This window comes from Saccoglossus kowalevskii, chromosome 9, assembly GCF_978046115.1.
Source record: "Saccoglossus kowalevskii chromosome 9, keSacKowa6.1, whole genome shotgun sequence".
In the NCBI taxonomy this organism is placed as follows: Eukaryota; Metazoa; Hemichordata; class Enteropneusta; family Harrimaniidae; genus Saccoglossus; species Saccoglossus kowalevskii.
In genome coordinates this window covers 31,859,722-31,871,927 of record NC_140649.1, presented here as the reverse complement: position 1 = coordinate 31,871,927, position 12,206 = coordinate 31,859,722, and positions in this window count along the sequence as shown.

The following is a 12,206-nucleotide window of genomic DNA, read 5'->3' as shown; positions in this document are numbered from 1 at the left end:
AGCTTGCAGTAAAATCGATGATATGATACGTAAATGAACAAGTCAAGTCTTTTATATAATTGTAACGAGTTTGGTAGATTTTGTATCACAAACCGAAAAAGCGAATCTCTTGAGTAATTGACGTATAATTTACCAAATGAGTTCTCTATCATACAGCGTGATTGATTAAGAACAGAATATTAGCAAGATTTTACAAACAAATAATTATCTGTTACAACTAATTTTGCAGCGTGTTTGCGTCAGTGTATTGCTTTCTTCGAAGCATGTTCTGTCTGGTCGACTACATTCCTTGTCAATGTGGTGAAGAATTCAAAGATAGTGTTCACGAATTAGATTCGGTCAAGGATGAAGTTGCGTTGAGTTATCTCGAAAACATACTATTGGGAAAACGTTGACACTAACTATCAATGTTTGTCTCATAGATGTAATAAAAATAACTTTCGAAATTACTGTGGGCCGAGTCCAGGCTGACATCAAACAAGTTTTCTATGAATCTTTCTGTGAACATTGTTGTGTAACACAAGAACGTTACTGAATGATTCACTTTACGGCCACGATTTGCTGATGTCACCTTTACAGAAAAATCCATAATGTCGCAGGAGTCGTGTTATCGATTAAGGCAAGTTAGATACATGAAGATTTACCGATCTACTGGGTTAACCTCATGTTACATATATTTTTAACAAATATATTTTAAATCTAATGTCACAATTGAATGCATGTTATATTTATTTTAAACACGTTTTTAATTTATGCAATATTTAGTAAAATTTTAGTAAAATATAACTTTGAAACCAGTACATTACGAATCGTAGCGCCAATGTCATGTGATGTACATCGGCTGTGGCGACTTTATAAGAATGGTTTGGATGATCAGACAAAGCGTATGAGATCATAATTTAACTGTGTGAACTTTCTCAACTCTGCAATCAACTGGAATGTCAATTTCTCAAATGGAAAGCACATATATGAAAGCCGAGTCCAATGCAGTTTTGCTTGTTGGAATTCCGCAAGGGAATTGGTCATAGTGTTCTGAACTCAACGACATTGTACATTTATTTCATTTATATTTCAATACACATGGTATGTATCATTGCCACGTATATTTTGTTGCTATAAATAAATGAGTTTGCTATGTGAGCATCCGGGTCTCCAAGATTATTCGTGGACACTCAGAATTGTATTTGAATTTTATTGTCTTACACTTGGAAGCATCATGAAGACGACGCAACGTCACTATGGTTATTTGGTATTTTTATAACAATTCAGTTCATCAAAATTGTCCTTTTTCTAATAGAATTCGTAGAGAACCTAGGCAGTCGCTATCCCTGCATTTGAACGCGGCCAAATGTGCCATCACATATTTAAAAAAAATATATATTCAAATGGTCAGTTTTCAGAGATATGGCGCTTAAGTTTTGAACTTTGAATATATGCGTAGAATTCAAGTTTGTGTGGTTTAATAGACTGTGTATGTCACAAATGTCTTTTACCTCCATGAATGGACCTAGATGAGTGAGTGCAAATTATTATTAGATTAAAATGAGATACTGTTTCATCGCTCATTAACAATTATAATAATTGAATTTATTTATTACGAATCCCAGCAGACTGTTTGAAATGTACTTGCCAGTTATTCACTTGTACTGAATGTGTATTTCTACAAATACATTATTTTATGCAGCTGGCCGGCCTGTAATAATATTGTAATAATATGTATAATATTTAATTATATTTGTGGCAATAAACGGCTAAAACCTGTTGACGTTATAAATATATAATATGAATTTAAATAAAAATGGCTTTAAGATATCAAATTGACCAATTAATATTGTAACATCCTAAGTTCTGAATAATGAGTGAGTTCAGCGTCATCCATTTATTATGTACAATCATGAAGCTAATGTCCCATGGTACAATGAAATTATTTGGTGTGTTACAGTTGAGCTTTTTGAGAAACGTGTCCTATTTTTTGAACAATTCCACAGAACACAATGTTAAAGAAAAATTGCATTTTTGACACTTTTTAAAACCCAGATTCTTTAAATAATTCAGTAAAGCAAAAAGTACTCCATTATTAACAATATATGATTTTGTCAGCTTATGTCGCCAGGCTGGATGTTATACCTGTGGTAAAAGTGTTAGTGTCAAAATGGCGACTTTCCAATAAAGTCATCAATTTCTCGAAAAAAGGCTGGTGACCCCCAACTTGTTTTAGGCTAATATCCTTATATTGCCTTGGTGTAAAGTTTATTGCAAAATGAATAAATTCCGGCTTTTTTTATGAGTAGGCTTCTACCTTAAGCGATTTTTGTTTAATAAGCGGGCGGTCGCAGCTGCTGTGTCATCTGCGGGTTTGCGTGCGCATTAAGGAGGTAGACAATGTCGATCTATTGAGCCAATTACTGTTAAATATTTGAATGAAAGCTGAGAAATAGTAGTGTTCTCCTAAACCGTACTTTTTTCTGCAACTTCTAGAGGCTCGTATGTGAATGTGAACGGATTTATATTTTTAAAGAAAGGACAAAGAGACACGGTGAATACCGACGGTTCATATATGTATAAGTGGTTTATATCTCAGCGGTGGGAAATGTTAAGAGTTTAGAAATATGGTTTAGAGCGGCATTCAAAAATAGAATAGAGCTGAAAGGAACATAACTCAATTGAAGAAATATTAAATAATTGGCTAAACATTCTCATTAACGCGAACAGAGTTACGCAGAGTACCACATAGAATATTTGTGATGGAAATTTACGACAAATTGTAAGTTTGTAAAGATTGAACTGCGCACAGGGTTAGCTCATTTAAATTTAACAAGGTCGTATCGCTCGTAACATTCCTACTATGTTGATGGTCGTGCATCAGACCAAAACGAGGAAAAAATGTGTCTGTACCTACAGCGTTAAAAATAGTTAAATCCGTGATTTTTACTTTTTTTACATGACGTGAAAATAATGTTTGTTTTTTCTCTATTACATTTACAAATATTCATTGAAATAAAGGTAATTGTTTATTCCATGTAAGTGTATAATGCTACGTTTTGGAATGTGTCCTGTGCTGAGTAGTAACGTCCTTTTGTCAAGCACAGAATATGTGCTTTGGAACAGTGCCAACAAAATTCAAGAGTTATTTATGAATGATGACCGCTTATCGCAAGGTTCAGTCGTATTCGATGCTCTCACTTGGTAGAGACAGTAGCAAATAATCCTTTGCTGTGACCGCTTCGAGCAATCTTTACGACAGTTTAAGAATAACGATTTAGGGGGCGCCATTTGCATTATCAAGAACAAAAAGTTGGATATCTAATTTGAATTCTCCGCATTACTTCGAATTTTCAATAAAGTATGTGTTTACTTGAGAGTCGCATAACCACATAAAGTTTGTATCTAACGTATCATCAATTTAGTGCGAATTGTGAGCTATTGTTTCATATGTATTGTTTCAATGAAATATCAATTTAATGAAAATTATCAGTGTGAATTGTACAGCCCCAAAACTGTTTTACATAATACGACCAATTACGCGCGTCCTCCAACTTTCAGGATTGAAAATGATAATGCGATCCATATGGAAATCAGAAAACAGTTTTCTTGGGGTTGGCACTGGCGGCCATATTTACTCAAAAATGACTAAAAGGCACAGTATTGTTGCAATCTATTTAATATAATGTAATATAGAAATACATCTATTCTAGTATGCACGCAATATGTCATCAAATACTATAAACTATATCATTGGATCAATCACTTACCTGTATTACGATGTTTTTATCACTTTACAAAATAATCAAGCTAAGTAAGGTATAGTACCTGGTAAATGTATTCAACAGTTGGTAACTCAAGCTGAAATATTTAATGTAGAATGCAATATAACTCTTCGAAAAATTGGACTTAACCCGTTTCAAATTGATTGTAAACAAACACAAAAAGCAATGTGTTGATAATAAAACAAAGGAAATATAGAGTTCACATATTGAGGGCGATATTGTACTCCAGTATGCAGCGTAATATTTGTTATTTAATAACTGGTATTGTTATTTAGTGGCTATTTAATATTCGGAAATAGTACATTCTGCTAATGTATGCATAACAATAATGAACATTGTTGTTTTGATTCCACTCATAACACAAACTTCGGTTTTTGTATCTCCCGTAGCAGATATGGCAGGAATTATGTAAATTACTGAGAGTTATGTCATCCGCCCTCTGCGTTGACGCTTGCATGGACTCTTCGTTTTTGTATTTCATTTGATAAAGTGAGATTAGCTCTTAGTGGTGGGTTTTTGAGGCCTTGGTTAAAATTATCTGAACTATAGGTGATTAACAGCATGAAATAAAACAAAAAACTAAAGTTGTAAATAAATTAACAAATCACCCTTTTTTCACAAACATGTTGACAACAACTAACCTGGCAGCTTCATGCGGAAAACTGTGAAATACATACATTTTTATTTATCTTCACGTTTTCATTTTTTTTTTTTTGGTTCCTAGTTTTTAGAGCTGTAATTTACGCATTGTGGACAAAACTAAAAGAAAACATTTTCACACATTTTTTCTCCAGTGGAATTTCAACACTGAGGTACATCTTCGTGTTGCTATATTGTGACGTTACAATCATCCTAACATTGCCAGCTGACAGCATTGGAATGTATTTGGCAAACACGCTGCATCAGTTTTTCAGTGTCAACATTCTCAAACGTAAAATTCTCAGTTACTTAAAAATAAAAAAATACACAAAAGTCTGCCATCTTGGTTATTTTGATTTGAAACCTTTTTCTAACCCAGTCTGCATCTGTCGCAAAGTACGTTGTATGCCTGTGGTCGGTGTCCTCTGGTACTAAGACATTCCATAATTAAGCATTCTTATTTCCAGAGACCAGAATTCGATTTACTGTAGTTTTCCGTTCAATGCAACTTAATTTGTGAATAGCCGCTGTGTGGCGTTTCGCTCCGCTTTACATGGGTTCCACTCCGGCCCATTTCAAACTGGAACAGTGTTGAACTTTGCACCTTTAGTTTCACTAGGGATCGCAAAAGACAGTGCGTCATACAATGTATTTTTTTATCGCAGCTCTGTTCAAAACAAAACAATTTAATTAAACTCATAGGAATATGTTAAAACGCATATGAAACCCATAAATTGGGATAATATATCGCCTCTCACAAAGAAATATACAGAGTTGGCTACCAGTTATTCACTGCAAACTTCATTAGCTTGGTAATTGCTGTTAAAACTGTATAAATAAAGTAAATTATTTCCAGTAACTGGAGGCGATTTCAGTTTTAATTTTTACTAGTTGTATCCGCTCGCTGGGAATCCATCATTTCAAAATAGACGTCAATTGTACATTCTCATTAAATGTACTAAAAGAAACGATTTTTTTTCTTTATGGTGATGTTTCGGTACGCGTTGCTGATTGTTGTATTTGTTTGTGTTTGTATCCGTGTTGATCAAACTGGTTGTACGCTTTCTCGTAGTCACTAATAATTGTGGTGCCCTCTGCTGGTAGCACTGGTTCTAGTATTGCTCAATCACATTCGTTGTTTTAAATTTATGAAGACCAAATCTTTTGTTTAGCAACGGATGCCACCCGAAACCCAAGTACCGTTAGTTTTATTAATTTGTAGTTTTCTTCCTCCCATTTGCGACCCTGTTGTAGTTTGTTTTCATAGTCAGCTGTCGCACACGTGATAATAAAATAAATACGATATTTACTATATGGGGGCCGCCATCTTGAATGCAGCTAAAAACTTAATAAGAGACAAGTTGTGAAACGCGTTTTTTAGATACCTACAAATCTGGACAAAAATACCAATCTTTCACAAAAATGCGATCCGTTGGGTTTATATTAAGCCAAACATAACAAAATTCGGCCGAATTTGGCGTTTTTTTGTGGACAAATCCCTTGCATACGAACACCTAATTACACGAAGAACATAGAACACTTTCCTGAGGTATTTGAATCCGAAATTGTCAACTGACTGTAAGGCCGTCGCCGATTGGCTGCTGAGCTGGAATGACAATTTTTAGTTCAAATACCCCAGGAAAGTGTTCTATGTTCTTCGTGTAGGCTCATCAGTGTCCAGGGACGTAATTAAGGAGTCATGTATTGTTTGATTGTAATCCAGTATAAATATGAAACAGAAGTTATGAGTACGCTTTTGCGGATACTGATTTTACTGTTGTTTACCAAAGTTTTCCTAATTCTTTTGTTGTACCAAAACGCTGTCACGTCTTCGAGTCGTTCTTTGAAAATTGTATATTCATAGTTGGACATGAGGCAACAGTTGGTATTAATTTATGATCATGGCTAAATGTTATTGTTTTTTTCAGAATTATTCAAGATTCAACCCAATCGAAAAAAATGTATACATTTCTTTCTGCCGGTATATTTTTATTTTGGGCCTTGTCTTTTCAGTCTCACCGGGTTCACTGACTTTGTCACTTGATGCAAAATTGCTTGGAATAGCTCTTAATTAGCCGTAATCTTTAATTTCATCACCATGCAACGTAATACTTAAACTGACAGATAGGCTTCCGGAACATCGCAGTATATAGTAACTTGCCGATACACCCATGATTGTACATGGGTAGTTATTTATTCTAGCGTAATTGTATTTTCCGTCGCGTGAGTTTGTGCATTAACAAATTTCAATTAGGTACAGAACAATTAGGAATCAAACACAACAATACGCAGTAGTAACAGGTATTCAAGTGATATTGAATAATAATAACTACTTGAAAATTCAAGCCACGATTTTAAATATCTTCCACTTGAAAAAAACACATTTTAGATTATAACCATGACAAAATAAAAATGTAAACAAAAGTACATTGGAAAGTCCTTATTTAGAATTGGAAGTTGCAGTACAAGGGGGACTCATGTCTGTACTGAAAGGATGTACAAACACAAAAATAGACAGTTTTGGCTGTTGCGAGGTCAAATATTAACCCAAAACACCCAATACAATTCAATATTTTTACTACCTCGTGTGTGGTTTTCTAACCAGTTTGAAATTGCACAATTCGAGTAACACCGAGATAATTTAAACCATTGGGGACCAATATAGTACAGTTACATGCATATATAATGAGAAAAAATGCACACTGAATCTCCTACATACTCCATTTATAAATTACGTAATCAAAAGAAGCTTAGAAAGAACTCCTGTGTGCCTAAGGTATTGGATAAACATTAAAATTAATTGAAAATTTAAGATTTGCATATCAAACAAGAAGTTTGGCAACTAATATTTTAATATTTGTCTGCTAACAATGTGATTCACATTATAAAAATGTATACTACATACAGAAAATACATTTGAAACGCACATGTAAAAAGTTTCATTATAATGTGATAAAACTAAATTAGTGGAAGGCTGTAAAGTTAATTATTTCGTAAAATAGGAAATTATTATTATACCAAAAACTAATTGGATCGTCACATTGTGTTAGATAGAGTACATATGTACCTAGATTCAGTTAGATAATATAAGTACTGTCACAGACAATTTAAGTACAAAGTTTCATTGAAATGTGATTAAAACCAAACCAATTGTGATTTTTTTATGCAAATTAGGTGATTAATTTGATCTGATTTTAACCCAAAACTGAACAGGTATGTGTATTGTTCTAGAGCATCCGTGTACCAAGTTTCATTTAAATGGAATAATTAGTACTTGAAATATTGAAAGCTAAACATTTATTAACCTCTAGCAGAACTGTTAGCTGTAACTGTGCTAAGAAGAAATTAAAAAGATTGGTCAAGAACTGCAACATTATAAGTTGCTCAAAAGTGCGGTCATACTAAATGGAGAGAATATAATCCTAAACAAATACATGCAAAATAAATACTAAGTTAAATAAAAAACATGTACTTCGTGCGAGACTTGAACCATGGAGCTAAACAAACGAGAAGACGCCATTGTTTGTAATCGATTTACTCTTTGCACATTTAAGTTAATGGAAATATACCATCCGATTGTCTCAAACAAGTTTGAGAGCTCTAACAGAAAACAGAAAATGACGAGTTATCTGCGTTATTCCACGATTTGAAAAGAATTCCGCTTATGGTCAATTTAACGGAGAGGAAGCGATATGCAATTTAACGGAGAGGAAGCGATATGACTGAACGTTCCAATAAAACCGGAACGCTAAATTGTGTTGGGTGTTATTTTATTTCAGCTGCCATCATTTGATGAGTACTTTACCCAATAAATATAATAACTTAAGTAGCTAAGAAAATCCTATTAGGTGTTTAGAAGGTGCCGTTGTATGACCGAAAATTCCAATATTTGTATTTTTTTCGTTTCAGCTATTATTAATCGACGTATGCATAATTAAAATAAGAATACATATTTATTAGGCATGTTTGTATGAAGAATTCTGCTTAGAACCTTTGGCCGCTAGGGAGCGCTGTGAACGTCAAAATATATCCGAAACGCTCAATAAGAAAATGGATGCCCACTTTAATTATATTTGAAAGACGTCAATAGTTCCAAGAGCAACGCATTATCACGTCGCCATGTTCAAGTAATGACACTCAGTAAAATAGTATAGTGTGTAATAGCTCTGAAAGCAGGTCATTATCATGTCAGCGCGTTCAAGTATATATTCGAACACAATGGCGCACACTAATAGCCCTGAAAGCAACGCGCTGTCATGTTCGTGTTGACAGACTTGTATAAACGTTAGATGTTTTGAAAGCATCGAATGATCAGTTCGGTATCAAAGGTGTGGCCTGGTGATCTGAATGGTAGTAGATTAGTAGGAAGTTAATCCAAGACTACACACGTTTTCTAAAAAAAAAGTTTTCTAAAAAGGTCAAACGGTATGAGACATTTTAGTGAAAGTCAACGTGAATTGGCCATGAAAAGTAAAAAAGTAGTATGTCAATCTTGTATGGGTTTTGCCGTTCTTTTACCTATTCACAAACCAGCTGAGTATGCGTCTTTACGTTCGGTTATACGCGTTGGTCGACCTTATTGACGACTATTGTCCATACTATCTCACAGTCTAAGTTAAAACCTATGGAGCCTCTAGACATTCTAAGTCTTCTTGCGATTTCCTTGTTTGAATCTCAGATATTTCCCCACTTTCGACACTAAAAGGTTTCATTATAGTGTCAACAAGAAAAGAAACTGATTTAGGAGTTAACAATTCGAATCAATACACTGAATCAAACAAAGGGAGCTATAGCTCACATCAGCACTAAGCCAGTTTTGTTTAGATCGGTTCATGCGATAGTTTTCAACTCGCGTAAAAAGTGATAATCGGCAGACGTGATCCTTGTCACGTCACAGTTACTGTCCGTTTTAATTCACTGAAATGAAGTTAACTGTATGGTGATTTAGAATTAACCATGCACGATCTGTGTTGAAAAGGTACAGACGTCAAACATTATCAAGGTAAGAGGCTTGGGGTTTTGTGTTCTATGGCTTCTAAAAGTTAAATAAAAATGATTCATTCAAGTCGGAAATAGTATTGAATAATACTCGCCTGAAAACACGGCAAACGGAAACGGGGGAACCCACTTGATTAAAATTATTCTTTAATGTTTTAATATTTGGCACAATGTTATCTTCGACAAAAATCGTTTATAATGATGTTTCCATTTAGGTGACGGGACTTTAATTACCAGAGGGTGGGGGGATTTAGAAGCGGAACACTTTTCCAGCACACGTATCCAGCACATTTTTTTTAAATATTTATAAGAAAAGGGTCATGTATTATATATTGGTTTACCAATATCAACAGCCAAAACATTCAATGAATACCTTCTATTATCAGTAGCATTTTAGGTAAGCCATCTTTGTTCAACTTTTTGATGCGCCTTCCTAAAGGCTACATAGTTCACATGCCGATTATGCTTTGTAATATATTGTCTATATACATTGGTTATAATTGTTCATACTTTTGTAGTTTCCCGATGTTTCTTTTCGTTCGAAGATCCGTGTATATTATTTAAAGTACACCATTCTAATTATTAATATAATGTACCAGAAAATACTTAATTTTTTTATTCATCACGATGAACATACTCTTGTTCTTCCTTGATGTTTTGCAGACAATTGCAGTTTCAATTGTTAATTAAAATTAGCGTTCCCAACATCATATCTTGTAAATTGACAATTTAAAATAGAATCTGCATTCAAGATTCTCAAGCAATTCAACTCTATTTTAAAAACACTTGTATATCAACAGTAAATGAAGTAGAAGCAAAGCATTTTCTCAATGTCATTGTAAAACGAGTATAATATTGAATACAAGAGGGTAATACATTTTGTTTAAAAGCAAAATGAAATGTCATGTTATTCAACTTTTGTCAACATCCCAGCACTGATAAAATTAAGTGCTATCGCCATCAAAATATGAAATTCTCTTGACACAATAACTTATTGTGTCCAAACAATGTACACAATGTATTGGAACGTGGAAAGTAAAATATAAGTTGCAATTTGTAGATTTTCTGGGCTGTTATTATAATGGAAAACTTGTATGAGATAAAACAAACTCGATACTGAAGGAAACATTTTCTTGATGCTGGGCCAAATTCTCTTTAACTGGATTCTCACTGTTTTAATCTTATTTTCATGTTTGTCATGCAGGGCTAGGTAGTTATAATTTGACATGTCTTGGAAAATTTGACGGGTACAAAATATTACCGACATGAATGTCATCTGCCCGTTTTTTTCCAACGATTAAAGGATCTATATATACTAAAACCTATATATACTAAAACGACGTACATGTCCGAAGGCCACTGCATTTGTTGAATGGGGGTTTTCAAATAAAAGAATCAGATCACGCAGTTGTTGTTGGCGTAACCACAAGATAATAATACAGTCATTGACGGGAGCTGATAGGCACACGCGGGAGTTTCCACACAACATATATAGTACCACGAGGAGATAATAAAAGGTGAAGTGCATGTAACTTGTGTATAATAAACCACGTGAGATGATGTAGAATAAATCAAAAACCTTGTATTTAATTCAAAAGCATATAAGAACATCCTGAATACAATGTAAAATAAACTATGGTTATCTGAATTAAAATAAATTTAGAATATTTTACCAACCTAGTAACTTAGTTACATGGATGACTCTTATTTTTGTATGCACATTACCGGTGTTTTGAAGACTTCTGGGTGATGCGTTGACACTTAGAAGAAACCAGGCACGTAGGATGAACACATGGTATGGCAGGAATGACAGACGCACAATTCCGCGGTATTGTCCCCAGATTCACGAATTAGCCGAATAGGTAGGATCACCAAGTGACCTCACGCCAGCATCACGGAGACATCAGTACAATTTTGGTGTGGCACAAATGTTGAAACTAACACACGTTTACATGCAACTTTACTACAGCCACTACATCTTGGGAAATAGCGCATAAGTTAAATGTCATCCAATCACATTAGGCAAAATCTAATGAAGAGTTAACATTTCACACAATAAAAGATCTACCTGCTTGAATATACATGCAATGTTTTACTCCATGTCGGGGAATGAATTGTATATAATGCAAGCACCAGCTGTCTCATTTTGACGATTAAATCCACATACGTGTAGAAGTATATCTGGTGTTTTTAAAACATCGGTATAAATTTTACTTATATTTCGTGAAAATAAATCCTAGTAAGTCTCCGTGTGTCATAGATTCCGAATCTTTAGTAATATTAACCACTGTGTAATGAGTGTAATCACTATCTCCATGACATGTGTACAATATGTTAGTTAAGCTTGCTATATAATACAATATGTAAATGTAAATAAGTACGAATTATTTGTAAGTATTCAGAAGCTAGTTTAAGATCTGCACTTTTGGGCCCATATTCCATATACACTAGTAATAATATGAAGTAATTTATGAAACCTTGATAAAACCAATTTTGTAAATATTATGACACTGAAAGTATGATGCACATAAAAATTCAGATAAATTTCATATATTTCAAGCAAAGCATAAACAAGCATAAACTGATTATTAATTCATACTCGCGCAGGTACTTAAAACAGTTGAAAGCATAAAGGCATCACGCCACAAGTGATTGCAAACTGCGAAGATGTAATAAGAATTTAAACTACATATACCTTGTTAATACCACAATTCCTATAATACATCATTAAATACAAAATTGTCATCGAACATCCATTAACGTTTATCACATTAATAGGTCAGCCATTATGGCTAACCGTCG